Source organism: Meriones unguiculatus, chromosome 19 (assembly GCF_030254825.1).
Source record: "Meriones unguiculatus strain TT.TT164.6M chromosome 19, Bangor_MerUng_6.1, whole genome shotgun sequence".
In the NCBI taxonomy this organism is placed as follows: domain Eukaryota; kingdom Metazoa; phylum Chordata; class Mammalia; order Rodentia; family Muridae; genus Meriones; species Meriones unguiculatus.
This window is the reverse complement of record NC_083366.1, coordinates 71,926,187-71,938,552: the sequence shown is the minus strand read 5'-3', so window position 1 is coordinate 71,938,552 and position 12,366 is coordinate 71,926,187. Positions and strand designations below refer to the sequence as shown.

Genomic DNA, 12,366 nt, shown 5'->3' with positions numbered 1-12,366 from the left:
CTTTTGAAGGACAGGCATTCCATTGAATTTACTTCTATTGCCCAGACTGGAAAGGAGGAAGAATATGGCATATGACTTAATTTTTATGTATCAGCTTCTCATTTCCCTATTCTCGATATTTACTCTTGCTTTTTGGTATTGGCGATTGAATTTACAGCCTGTTATTTTACATTCATCTCAGCCTTCTTGCAGTCTGGTTAACTCCAGAGTTTAACTAAATCCAAAGTCCAGCTAACTCTAGTACTTTAACCAGGCTTGGTCATTTTCCCTCGTGTTTGCTCTAGTTCAGTCTGTCTCAGGGTTCTCCACTTGCTGTTCTTCCTTCAACTCTCAAAGCTCAGATGACTGATACGTTCATAACTCAGTTCTACTGCCACAAGAAACAGATGTTCTCTGAAGCATCAGATCACTTTTCTGGTTGCCATGATCAAAATAGCTAACAAGAATCATTTTGCAGAGTTTATTCAGCTTCAGTTCAAGAGGCTACATCCCACCCTCATCAGGGACGCATCAGGTGGCTCCTCACATTGCAGCTGCAGCCTGGAAGCAGAGAGTTCTTGGGAAGTGAGGTCAAGCTCTGAGCTCTCAGATCTCCCTTCGTGAGCTAATTCTTCCCACAAGGTTCCACATCCTAACAGTTCCTCAGTCTTCTAAAACATCACCCCACCCCACCCCCCTGCCCAGTTAGGGACCAACTGTTTAAACATCTGAGCCTATGGCGGATATGTTGCATTAAAACCACACAGTCATCTCTATGTAACTCTATCTGCTTCCTTAACGTAACTATTATAATTGCCCTGAGTTTTCTGTATGTTTTTCAAGATCAGCTCACTCACAAAGGCAGGGCAGGCAGGAGTGTAGAGGAAATTTAATTTAGAATATGGCTGCTCTGGCAAGAGATCACTTTCAAAGACCTTCTAGTCTTTGTGATCTGGCTGCAATACAGACACACCTTTAATACCTGGAGACAGGCGAACAGATCTCTGAGTTCAAGGCTAGCCTGGTACAGAACAAATTCAAAGTAGAGAAAAGCTTAGGTCCAGGCACAGTGGTACATGCTTTTAATCCCAGCACTCAGGAGACAGAGGCATGCAGATCTCTTTAGTTCTATTCAATGTTGTTCAGGCAGTTCTGCTGAGAGTGAGTTGAGAGGCATTGCTGTGGTATGAGTTCATGGCCATTCAGTTTGTGGAATTCAGAGGCAGTTACACTGGGAGAGTTTTATAGAGACATGTCGAAGAGAGAACAAACTAGACACAGATAAAGACAGAAGGAGCCAGAAAAATAGAGCATATTGCCAAAGTTAGTATGAGGCCAAGCAGAGCAATTCAGAGGCCCAGAGAAAAGCCAGATTGAATCAGTCAGCTGGGAGAGGAGTTTGAGCCAGAACAACTGAGTTGAACCAGCAAGCCAGAGTTCAGAAAGAGCTAGAAAAGGTGAGCTTATTCATTTTTAAGTCTCAGAGGCTGAAAACATTCTAGGCCTAGATTAAATTGTAGGAAGACTAGAAGCTTCCAGGATTAGGCCTAGGTTAGCAGAGAAAGGCAGTAAGACTCTAAGACAACAATAAAAGATACAAGTGAATAAAAGATACTGTTACATGGGGACCTTTAAAAGATTCCCAAATTATAAGGCAACAAATCCATAACCAACATACCTAGATGTTGCTTTGAATATATTAGATGGGATATCAACTTAATGTTTTTTCTGGCACTACCAACTGCTTTGAAACTCCTAAATAATATAGTAGTGGATTTTTGTTTTCACCCAAAGGTTCCTGAAAACCGGGAGGCAAATTTTTACATTCTCTGTTGTGCTCATAGGAACACTGAGAAACTCTTTTTAGATAACTTGTCATGTATCCAATGATGCTGGTATGATCTGTTAGGTTTTTACCACTTTAAAATTTGTCATTCTTCCACTGTTTTAGGCTTTCTATCCTTATAGACTTCTGCATTTTTAGAAAGTACAGGTAGCAGCATTACAGTTGATTTTTACAAGGGAACACGTGTCGTTATTTTACTGGGGCCAAGTCCCCGGGTCCAAAGAGAGTAGAAATGAGACTGGCCAGGTGAAGCTTTTACCAGGACTCAATCCAATGGAGATACAGCTTGAATCAGGTGGTGGTTCCCTGGAAAAGAGGAACAGGGAAATAGATATAAGAGAAGTTGCTGCCCAAAGTTCCCATCTAGAACCTTCATTAAGACAAAGGGTCTAGACACAAAGGGTTGTCAGCCTCTGTAATCAGTGGTAGGCAGCTCACTGGTCAGCTTTGACTTGACACCTTTGTCTTCATGGAATACATGTCAATCATCGCTGAGCAGGAAGAAATCCTCCTCACCCACTCATCTCTGAAGCACTTCTCTTTCAAGTAGTTCAGGGCTCAGCTAGCAAACAGAAACAACAAAAAAACAATAAAAGGTGTTAATTCTGCAGAAGACCAGCATGCTGCGGCCACCCAGACAGAATGGCAACCCTAGACAAAGGTATAACAGGCCTTTTTATGGGAAGCTAGGGGAATTTCAGGGACAGTTAGGTCATCTTTACTGTGATTGGCACAGGTCAAAAGCAAGGGTATGAGTGCTTTGATCATTGGCTAGGGCTAGTTAGGGCTTGATTAGGGGCGGGGTGGAGGGTTCTCTAAACTGGTTCAAACCAGCCCAAACTGGTGGGTGCCAGGGAAGTTACAGGGGTCAACTCCTGACTAGCTTGCAACTAGGTGGTCAGTATGAATTCCTGAAGATATGGCTGCCCAGCACAGATGCCCACCCTGAGATTAGACACCTTCCCATTTGTGGTTACCTCCAAGCTATTCCTAGGGTAGGGAATTTTACGGTCTTGTTCCTAGAATTGGTGACCTATGTCCTAATTCCTGGACTGATGACTTTGGCAGGGGTGGAGGGTGGGTGGGGTGGGTGGGGGTTGGTATCAGGCCTGATCCTCTCACAAGTACAAAGCATGAAGTCTTCAATTTTCCCAAAATGACTCTGAGGCCACACTGCAATAGTTAACAGGTACTCAAGTGCAGGGAATCTAAGTCTCTTGTCACATCTTGTATAGAACACTGGTGGTTGTTGTTTTTAGTGTATATTAAATTCACACCACAACTCTTTACTTCAGTTTTTTTTTTCCCCATCTCTATTTTTGGATAAACAAGTCAAAGGTCACTGCAGAGATCGTAATCAAGGTCTGTTTGGCCACAACAACCTAGTAATTTTTCTGTCTGACCGTGCTGCACAAATAAAAATTCAAATATCAACATTAGCTTTAAATGTATTGTGTGGTGCTGGGGAAAGGGCCCAGTAGATAAAGTACTTGTACAAGCATGAGGGCCAGAATTCAGATTCTCAGTACCCATGTAAAAGCCAGGCAAGTGTAATTCCAGTTCTTGGAAGGTGGAGGGGGGGGATTCCTGGCCCAAGCTAGCTGGACTAGCCAAATCAGTGAGCTCTGGGTTCTGCAAGAGAGCCTGCCCCAGTAAACAAAATGGAGAGTGACTGATAAAGACACCTGATGTCACCCTTTGACATCCCCCCACACTTTATTTAATTACATTTCTTATGTTACTTGTAGTTTGAGTACATTTTGGAAAATATAGACCCCATAGTTCACATTTTTTAACATATAAAACAAATCCACAAAAAAATAAATAAATAAAAAATTAAAAAAATCCACATGTTGTAGGTTGTGTGTGTGTGTGTTTTAAATAGTAGCTGCCAATGCAACTACACTCAAGCACACCCATAGTTTATAGTAGTTCTACAGACGTCATTAATATAGTTAATATATGCCATTTACTATGTCTTTATTAGCTCTGATTTCTCAGATAGAAATATGAAAGAATTTTCCTCATTTTGAGACTTGATTAAGGTAAATGCTGCTTCTCCTTTTATATCTGAAAACTAAGTTGAGCCCATTTTTGGAATGAGAAGCTATTTCTAACATTAAAGATTGTTATGTAAGTATGAAGTGGTTCACTTAATTAACGTAAGACTTGCTCTAGCATGTCCTTACAAAAAACAAGAACCTGGAAACCATTATCTGTGACCCATGTTGTTTGGATACCGAAAAAAAAAAAATCTATGCAGCCAGTAAGACTTGCTCTAACTGTGCAGGGTATGAATACAATCATTAAAAAAAAAAATTCCAGTCTACTTTGTAAATAAATTTTCCTTTATTCAAAAGAAGCAGAATACAAGTCTGTGTTTCCTATATGAATAGTTTAAGAATTCAGTCCAAGGCAAGGCATTCTGTTTTCCAAATAAGAGGGAAAGAAGGAAACAGGGAGGGAGAGAAGAAAGGAGGGAGACAGGTCAGGGAGAGAATAACTTTCTATCTCTGGGAAGAAAAGAGATTAAAAAAATAATTTCAAGGCTCTGTGGTGGTGGTGCGCAGCTTTAATCCCAGCACACTGGAGGCAGGGGCAGGCAAATCTCTCTGAGTTCAATACCAGCCTGGTCTACAGAGCAAGTTCCAGGATGGCCAGGGCTACACAGAGAAACCCTGTCTCAAAAAACAAGTAATAATAATTTAGTTCTTGGCCTTGAAACTCCTGTACCACAAAAGTGAAGAAGAGGAAGCACATGCACAGCCAAAAGTGCCTGAGAAGACAGATGAGTCAGAGGCCATATCAACTGGCTTATGCAGCTATTGAGGCAAAGAAGTGGAAATATGGGACCCTGGAGGCCAGTACACTGGAGGCCAGGATGCTGTTATAATCTGTTGGACTGTGTTTCTGCTGTTAATATGTCTCCATGATACACCTTCACCACCAGACTGCTAAGACCTCCTCTATGAGACTGCCTTGCTTACAACCCAGACAGTCCCCACTGGCCCTCTGCCCTGGACCTGTGCCATTCTGGACTAGTTCTCACTTGTTTATTCTCACAGGTTCTCTACAAGTGTAACTTGTATACAATAAATAATCCTTTTGTTGTCACAGCCAAAGAATAAAAAGTAAGAAAAAAATAATTTCATAAAAATCTTATAGACTTTCCTAAACATTCCAATATTTTGTAACTTAGAATAACAGTAAAGTAGTATTCCTGGATGTGGGAAATGAATAACAATTTTCTATAAAAGCAAAAATGGGAGGGAATGTGTATTGTGTAGGTTATTGTTTTAGTCTTTCTTCTGTTGCCCAAGCATAATATCTGAGACTGGGTGACTGGGTGCTTTCGTTAATATTTATTTAAAAATGATGCCACACACAGATATTATACGAAAGAGATTTATTGGATGGAGGTGGAGAGATAGAGAGGAAAAGGAGAGAGAGAGAGACATGGTGGGCCGTGCCCCTCCCACTCCCCCCCCTCCCCGAAAGAAAGGTGAAAACAGCAAGAGAGGAGAGTAAGAGACAGACAGGGTGGCAGGTTGGTCCTTTTATAGCTTGTGCTTGCTCAACTGAACAGCACCTGCCACACACCTGGTGGGCTACACATGATGACATCATAGGTTACTAGGCAACCCAAAAGCAGACTACCTATATGTTAACAGTTTTAGTTTTATTTCCTCTTGCTGTGATAAAATACCCTGACAAAAGCAACTTAAAGAAGAAAGGTTTTATTTGGTTCACAACTGCAGATTGTAGTTTATTACTGTGGGACAGTAATAAACAGTAAAGGCAGCAGGACTTGAAGCAACTAGTCTTGTCCACAGTTAAGAGCAGAGACATAGTGAATGCAGTCATGTTTGTACTCAGCTTACTTTCTCTACTCTGACTTTGTTCGGGATCCCCTGCCGAGGGAATGGTACCACCCACAGTTGGCATGTCTTACCACCTCAGTTAGCTTAATCAAGACAACCCCCTTAGCCTGGTGTAATGGTGCACAGGCCTTGGAAAGCAGGGCAGGGGGAGCTACATAGAGACTGTCACATCAGCCAAGACAACAGAGTACGACCCTAATGAGGAAAAAATCCCCAATATGGATGCCCAGAGGATAATGCAATGTAAACAATCCCATACTGAGACTCTTTTCCCAGGCAATTTTAGATGGTGTCAAAGTTGCACCAGGGGGACTGCTCTGAGGTAGAGGTGCTTATATGTAGCCTAGCAACCTGAGCTCAGTCACTGGATCCCACAAGGTGGCAGGAGATAACTGGGTCTTCAGAATTGTCCTCTGCCCTCCACATGCTGTGGCACAAGTAAAAAGTGAGCTGGAGCAAGCATAAGCATACACACACACCAAGTTTAAAGTTAGATAGTGTCAAGTTGACAAAACTAACTTGTTGTTTATTAATATTTAATGTTGGTTTATCTTTTAGTTAATCAGTGGTTATAGCTGTATACCCAAATCACCACACAGAGACTAGGATTTATTTAATTAACCTAGAGCACAATTGCTGGTCAGTAGTTACTCCATCCTAAGCCTCCAAGCCCACATAGTTTCCTACAATTCAGATTTCACCCATTATACTTGCTTTTAGTCTGGTTCATCCCTCCTCATGGTTCCAAGTCTTCTCCTGCCCATCTCTGCTCTCCAACCTCCCACTCGCTTCCTTCTCCTCCCCTCCAAACTAGGATGTCCCACCCTATTCTTACCATTGTTCAGCACTGGCTGGTTGTTTCATTGGCAAAACAGAGAACAAATGGTGGCATGTTTACACAAACTTGAGACAGGTGATGCTTAGAATAAGCATCACAATGCAATGTCCAGATTGAAACCAGATAGTGGGGTAGAGAAATCAGCACTTGAATGAACAAGGGTAAATTGTATACATTCCACAAGAACATTATACCAGCACTAACCATTTACTGGGTAATTTATGAGGAAGAGTGATTTACTTATTATTGTTTTAGAGGCTTAAAAGTTCAACCATAATTCTGACATGCGGTCAGAACCTGTTTGAATGTGGCAGAGGGTATCACGAAGCAAAGGAAGTACACAAGACAGCAAAATCAGGTCAGAATCACTGTTACTAGGTGACTATTCCTGTGATAACTGACCTACTCCCTCTGTAAGAGCTTTAATCTAGTCACTTTTTATTATTCTTATTTTTATATGTATGGTTATTCTGCCTGCACGTATGTCTGTGCACCCATGTATGGCTGCTGGCCACAGAGGACAGAAGAGGTGTTAGCTCCCCTGGTGCTGGAGCTGCAGATGGCTGTGAGCCACTGTGTAGGCACTGGAAATCAAATTTGAGTTCCCTGGAAGAGGAACCAGTGCTCTTAAATCCTGAGTCATCTCTGCAGTCTTATTAATCTAGTCTTGTCTTAAAGGTCCCACTTTTAAAATATTGTAACCACCCTGGCAGGAATGAAGATATTCTAAAGAGATACTTTCTCAAGTCTCCAACCAGAATGACTGTAAATCTGCTGGAAACCACTTGACAGTTTAGGAAATATACAGAGAAATGGGTCAGGGTTTAGTGCTAACAAAGTTTACCCAGACTCTACCACTTAATAGGATCCCAGGCTCTACCACTTAATAGGTTTGCCTCTGAATAAATTGTTTAATCTCTCTATCCTTTGTTTTCTCCCTTTATAACATCTAGGGGAAAATTACTTTTGTGGTTATTATTTTGAGGACAAGTATAAATATTTCTAACATTTCTAGTTTGTTCTATGATCTATGATATTCAAAACAAAGGAGTAATTACTGCTATTTAGAAGGAGTTCATTTTCTGTTTCATGGTACTTAAACAAACAAACAAACCTGTACTGTGTCTAAACTAAGTTTCCTGAGCGTCCATCTGCTCTTCCAACAATGAAGAGCAGTGGTACAAGCTAAGATGTGTACTACCTTTGTCTCCCAACTGGAACGATGCACTTTGTTACTGGTGGCATGTGAGAGGTAGTGCTATGTCCAACTACCTGATCAGGAACTTGGAAGTTAAATTCCTCCTGATTCTCACTTCCCTCCACCTCCCTTTGATGGGCTACATTGTCTCTGTATTCAACCAAATTCTCATGGTGAAATTCTAACTCCCAGTTCCTCAAGGTCTGACTTTATTTGGAAATGGGGTCATTGTAAAATGAAATTGTTGGAGTGGGTCCTAATCCACAACAGGTGGTGGCTGGTGTCCCTATAGAAAAGGGGAAGTTGGGGTACAAAAGCTGACTCTTAGAACAGACAACACAGAGATGTGCTGGGCTGGCTGTATGCTTCCTTGTGGCAGTGATGATTTGGAGGCACAGTGGTGAGTGAGCTGTGAGTTCCATGAGCCACATCCCTCCAGCCCTTTGGAGTACAAATAACGTACCAAGGCCAGACCATGGTAAAGCACTTCCTGGGCCACCCTGTGCTCTGATGTTCCCAGAGCAGGTTTCTCGGCCTTTTGGCAGCAGTATCCAAACTGCTATAACAAATGTGACTTGACTGAAGACATATCCCACCGGGACATCTCCTGACCAGTAGCTTCCATGTAGGAGACTTCCAACCAAGACCAACAGTGTTAGGCCCAGCAAGAGCCTAAATATAAGAAGGTATGAAGAGAACTCAGGAAACTAATCATCCATCGATGCAAAAACGCAAGAGACTCTTCTTGACTATTGTACAATGGGGTCACCCCTGCTGGTCAGCTAGGAGTGGCCCTGAGAGACAAAGACCTTGGGTTTTTAAAAGACACAAGGCGGGAATCTCCTGGGGTTGACTTCTTGGCGATTTAGGGTTAGAGGAAGTGTTTAACTCTTAAAATAATTGGTCAGTTCTGGTCACCCTTAGGTCCAGTCAGCCCTATCGTAAATATCTAATGGTCAAGTCAGTTTGGAATTTCCTGCCATCCACACTTAAATGTGGGAGGGTGATTAACTCATCCCATGTCTGTTCTGAGGAGTGGGGGTTACAGGCTTTGGATCAAAGGTCAGGAGAAGGATTGGGGCCATTTGGCCCAGTTTCCAAACAAAGCCCATCTCACCGGCGCCAGCCGGTGATTTTTTTCTCCATTTAGTAGAGATCTCTGCTTGTTCTCTTCCTTATCTCTGCCCTCACAGATAGCTAATGTCAGGAACTTTTACATTCCTTGGTTCTCTGGAGAAGCACTAAGAGGCTTTAATTAACATGGGCCTAAAACTTGCAAATATAAGTTATAAGGCAATTAAAAGAAACATAGGTTACAAAGTTAGTCTGATTCTTTCAACAGTATGCTCCACTGGATGGACTGGTTACTCACAACCAACACTGCTCACTCATTATACATTCAGAATCAGACTGCAGTCATCTTTACCTGGAACACCAGGAGCACAGACATATGGCCTGGCTGGTAGTGGCAGGTGGTGGAGAAAGTTATATCTTTACTGGGTGTGTTTTTACAAAGTGTTAGACACAAACTCTCCAGGAATTCTGAGTCCCCAAAGCTGTCTAGGAATTTGGTCTTACCTAGTTCAAAAGCAAGGTGATGAACACAAGATCTCTGAAAACCTTCTGTCTCTGACCTTAAGACCTATAAAGGTCTCTAGTGATTTTGTCATTCCTCACTGGATAATCTCCCTATCTTAAGGTCAGCTGATCTGTGACTTTCGTTATTACAGCAAATGCCTTCATTACCTTGGTTATGCTTAATATGCTTGAGACGTTGGTTATGTGTCTACCAGGGTGAGAAATATTGGGGTCACGTTAAACATCCTTCAGTTAAACTGGCTTTCTATTTTAAAAATCTGCTTTAGATTTAAGGCTGGTTGTTTATAATTGGAGATGTCCCTCTGCTCAAGGGACATCTGGTAACATCTGGAGACATTTGGATGACACCTAGTCTGTCACTGAGCCAGAGGTGCTGCACAAATGGAAGAATGCAACCTCCCCACAGTGGCTATGAACTCAGTTATGTATACTCTTAGAACTATGAACAGCTTCCCACATACAAAGGGAGAATTCCCTGTAGTCTTTTTGACCAGCCCTGAGACTTCAAGTGAGTGACTCACCAAAACAAGAAAGAAGGGATCTATATAAGAAGAGTCCCTGAGCAAAGAATGATCCAGCCCAAGTTGTCAGAATTGTCAGGACTGGGAACCTGTAATAGAGCAAGCATGAAGACATTGTTATACTATGAAATTGTAGTATCCAATCTCTTATGTATAAATAAGTGTTCAAGTATAGCTTGCAGAGTATGGAAAGAGAGTCAGAAAAAGAGGAAGGGTCAGTGCACTAATGGATGGGAGGGAGTTATACCAGTCAAGGTTTACAAATAATAGCCAAGAAACTGGTGAGTTAGGATGAGGAGAGAGAAAGGAAGGGACATAGGAATAATAGGAGGCAATAGATGGTTGCCTAACATGCACAAACAAATGACACTTTGAGTACTTCATTTGAAATTATGGTACTAACTCGCTAAAAGAACTAAAATTTGCTGGGATGGTGGCACACGTTTGTGATCCTAGCACTCAGGGAGGCAGAGGCAGGCAGATGTCTTCAAATTTGAGGCCAGCCTGGTCTACAAAGTGAGTCCAGGACAACTAGGGCTACACAGAGAAATCCTGTCTCAAACAAACAAACAAATGAACAAAAACAAAAAAAAAGAACTAAAACTTCTAAACAAGCCTCAAAGACATTAATCAAGGAATTAAGTCTTGAAATAAGAAGAATAGAATACAAAAAATTGAGTTGCTCCTTTATTAAAAAAAAAGACAAATCAATTTATAATAAAATGTAAATTTTGTTTTTTAATAAAGGATAGAAATAGTTTTTCCTTCCTCCCTTTGTAGAAAAAGAAGGCTTTCGGTTAACATGGTTGGCTTGTACAAAGTAACAGCACTCACAATACCACAATGTCCATAGTATAGCAAGAGTAAGAAGACTTTACTAAGCACACAAGATAGTCTCTGAGAGGGTTTTATAATCTCTTTAACTATTTACATTACAATAAGATCCTTGCATTGATGCCCTCTCTTTCTGTAACAAATACTTGAGACAAATCAACGTAAAAAGCAGAAAGGTTCATTTTGGCGCACAGTCTTAGAAGTTTCAGTCCTTGATCAGTCAGACCTCCACTACTTCTGGGCCTATGGCAGAATATTGTGGTGGAAATATAAGATCAAAGAGACATCTTAATTCCTGGTGGTGTGAAACAAAAAAAGCTCACACCATCAGTGACCTAAGCTGGTTCCATTAGACTCCACATTCCAGATTTTCCACTGCTTCCCAGGAGCACCATAGGCTGAAGAACAAGACTTTAGAACATAGGCCTTTGAGGACACCTACCCAAACCATAACAACTAGCTTTTAAAATATATCATACAAAATACTGATATTGATAGCAACTCCAAACTGTATCAAATTATGGATGATATGAGTTACAAGAAGAAATAAAATAAAAATATATGATTCAAATGACTGGTTGAAAAGCTCAGAAATCAATGTTTTAGTTTTCATTTTAACTTTTCAACATGGCTATTGGGACTAATTTAAAACCTATAACTTACTTTGATTTTTTTACACCATTGTATATTACTACAATTTTAAATTCCGTGTTGCCTTCTTCAGCATTTAGACCTGCACTTTGGTCTAGGTGATGATGGTGATACAGTAATTGCCTTTCAAAGAGCAGAAGAATGCTGTACTTCTAGACAAAAATCTGATGATAGGTTCAAAAGATGGACCTGACAAAAAAGATTTCTCAGCTCAAAGACTGTAATATCTTGGAGTTTCTTCCACTTTGAGAGTATATGAAAGTGCATCGGATCAGGTTGAGGCCTGTTTTGGTCTGTGAAAGTGGCTTTGGCCAATAATCATCACACACAGTGCTGGTGGCAGATGTTTTCATGCTATAAACCAGCATGTGTCCCCCCACCATTTGGGCACAGCAGAGACAGAGTTCTATTATATTCTCACCTCCATGTCTACGAGTCTCTGTCCAACACTGTGGCTGCAAGAACTGGCAAGCATCCAGCAATCTGGACACAGCTTGTCTCTGCCTCTTACCGTGTGTTGCGCAAGGCATTTGACCTCTATGTGCCTCCACTTTCCTTATCCATGAAGTAGAACTACCAAAACAAAGCCACAGGATTGCCGAAGAACCTACAGAAACTGCATGCTACATCAGTTTCTATGAGGGGCACTGGGCAAAGGCATTGGGGATATTCTAACTGACATCAGGTTTAGCACTTCTTTGTGTCCCCTTTGTACCTCCAAGTAACTCTTTAATACCACTACCTGAAACTGCCCAAGACACTAAGGACAGCCTGAAAAACTGACCCCATCCTAATGCTCATCATGGCAAATGAGCTTTTACCACATGTCTAAGCTTCTCCAGTGTGAATCAACTCATAAAACATGGAGAATGTAGATTAGGAGATTTTTTAAAAATGGCTTCTAGAGAGTTAAGAGAGGTGGTGCATGTCTTTAATCTCAGCATTCAGGAAGCAGAGCCAGGTGGATCTCTTTGAGTTTGAGACCAGCCTGGTCTACTTAAGCTGGTTCTGGGCCAGTC

At 41.4% G+C, this 12,366-nt stretch overlaps 1 long non-coding RNA gene across 1 annotated transcript; it reads right to left on the bottom strand.

The window, feature by feature from the left end:
* Nucleotides 1–446: 446 nt before the first annotated feature.
* On the bottom strand, nucleotides 447–2,497 carry LOC132649297 (uncharacterized). The gene is made up of 2 exons (XR_009587731.1): nucleotides 2,264–2,497; nucleotides 447–2,131 (listed from the first exon to the last, which is right to left on the bottom strand). It is a non-coding gene; the product is annotated as an uncharacterized LOC132649297 (long non-coding RNA).
* Between the last annotated feature and the right edge of the window lie 9,869 nt (nucleotides 2,498–12,366).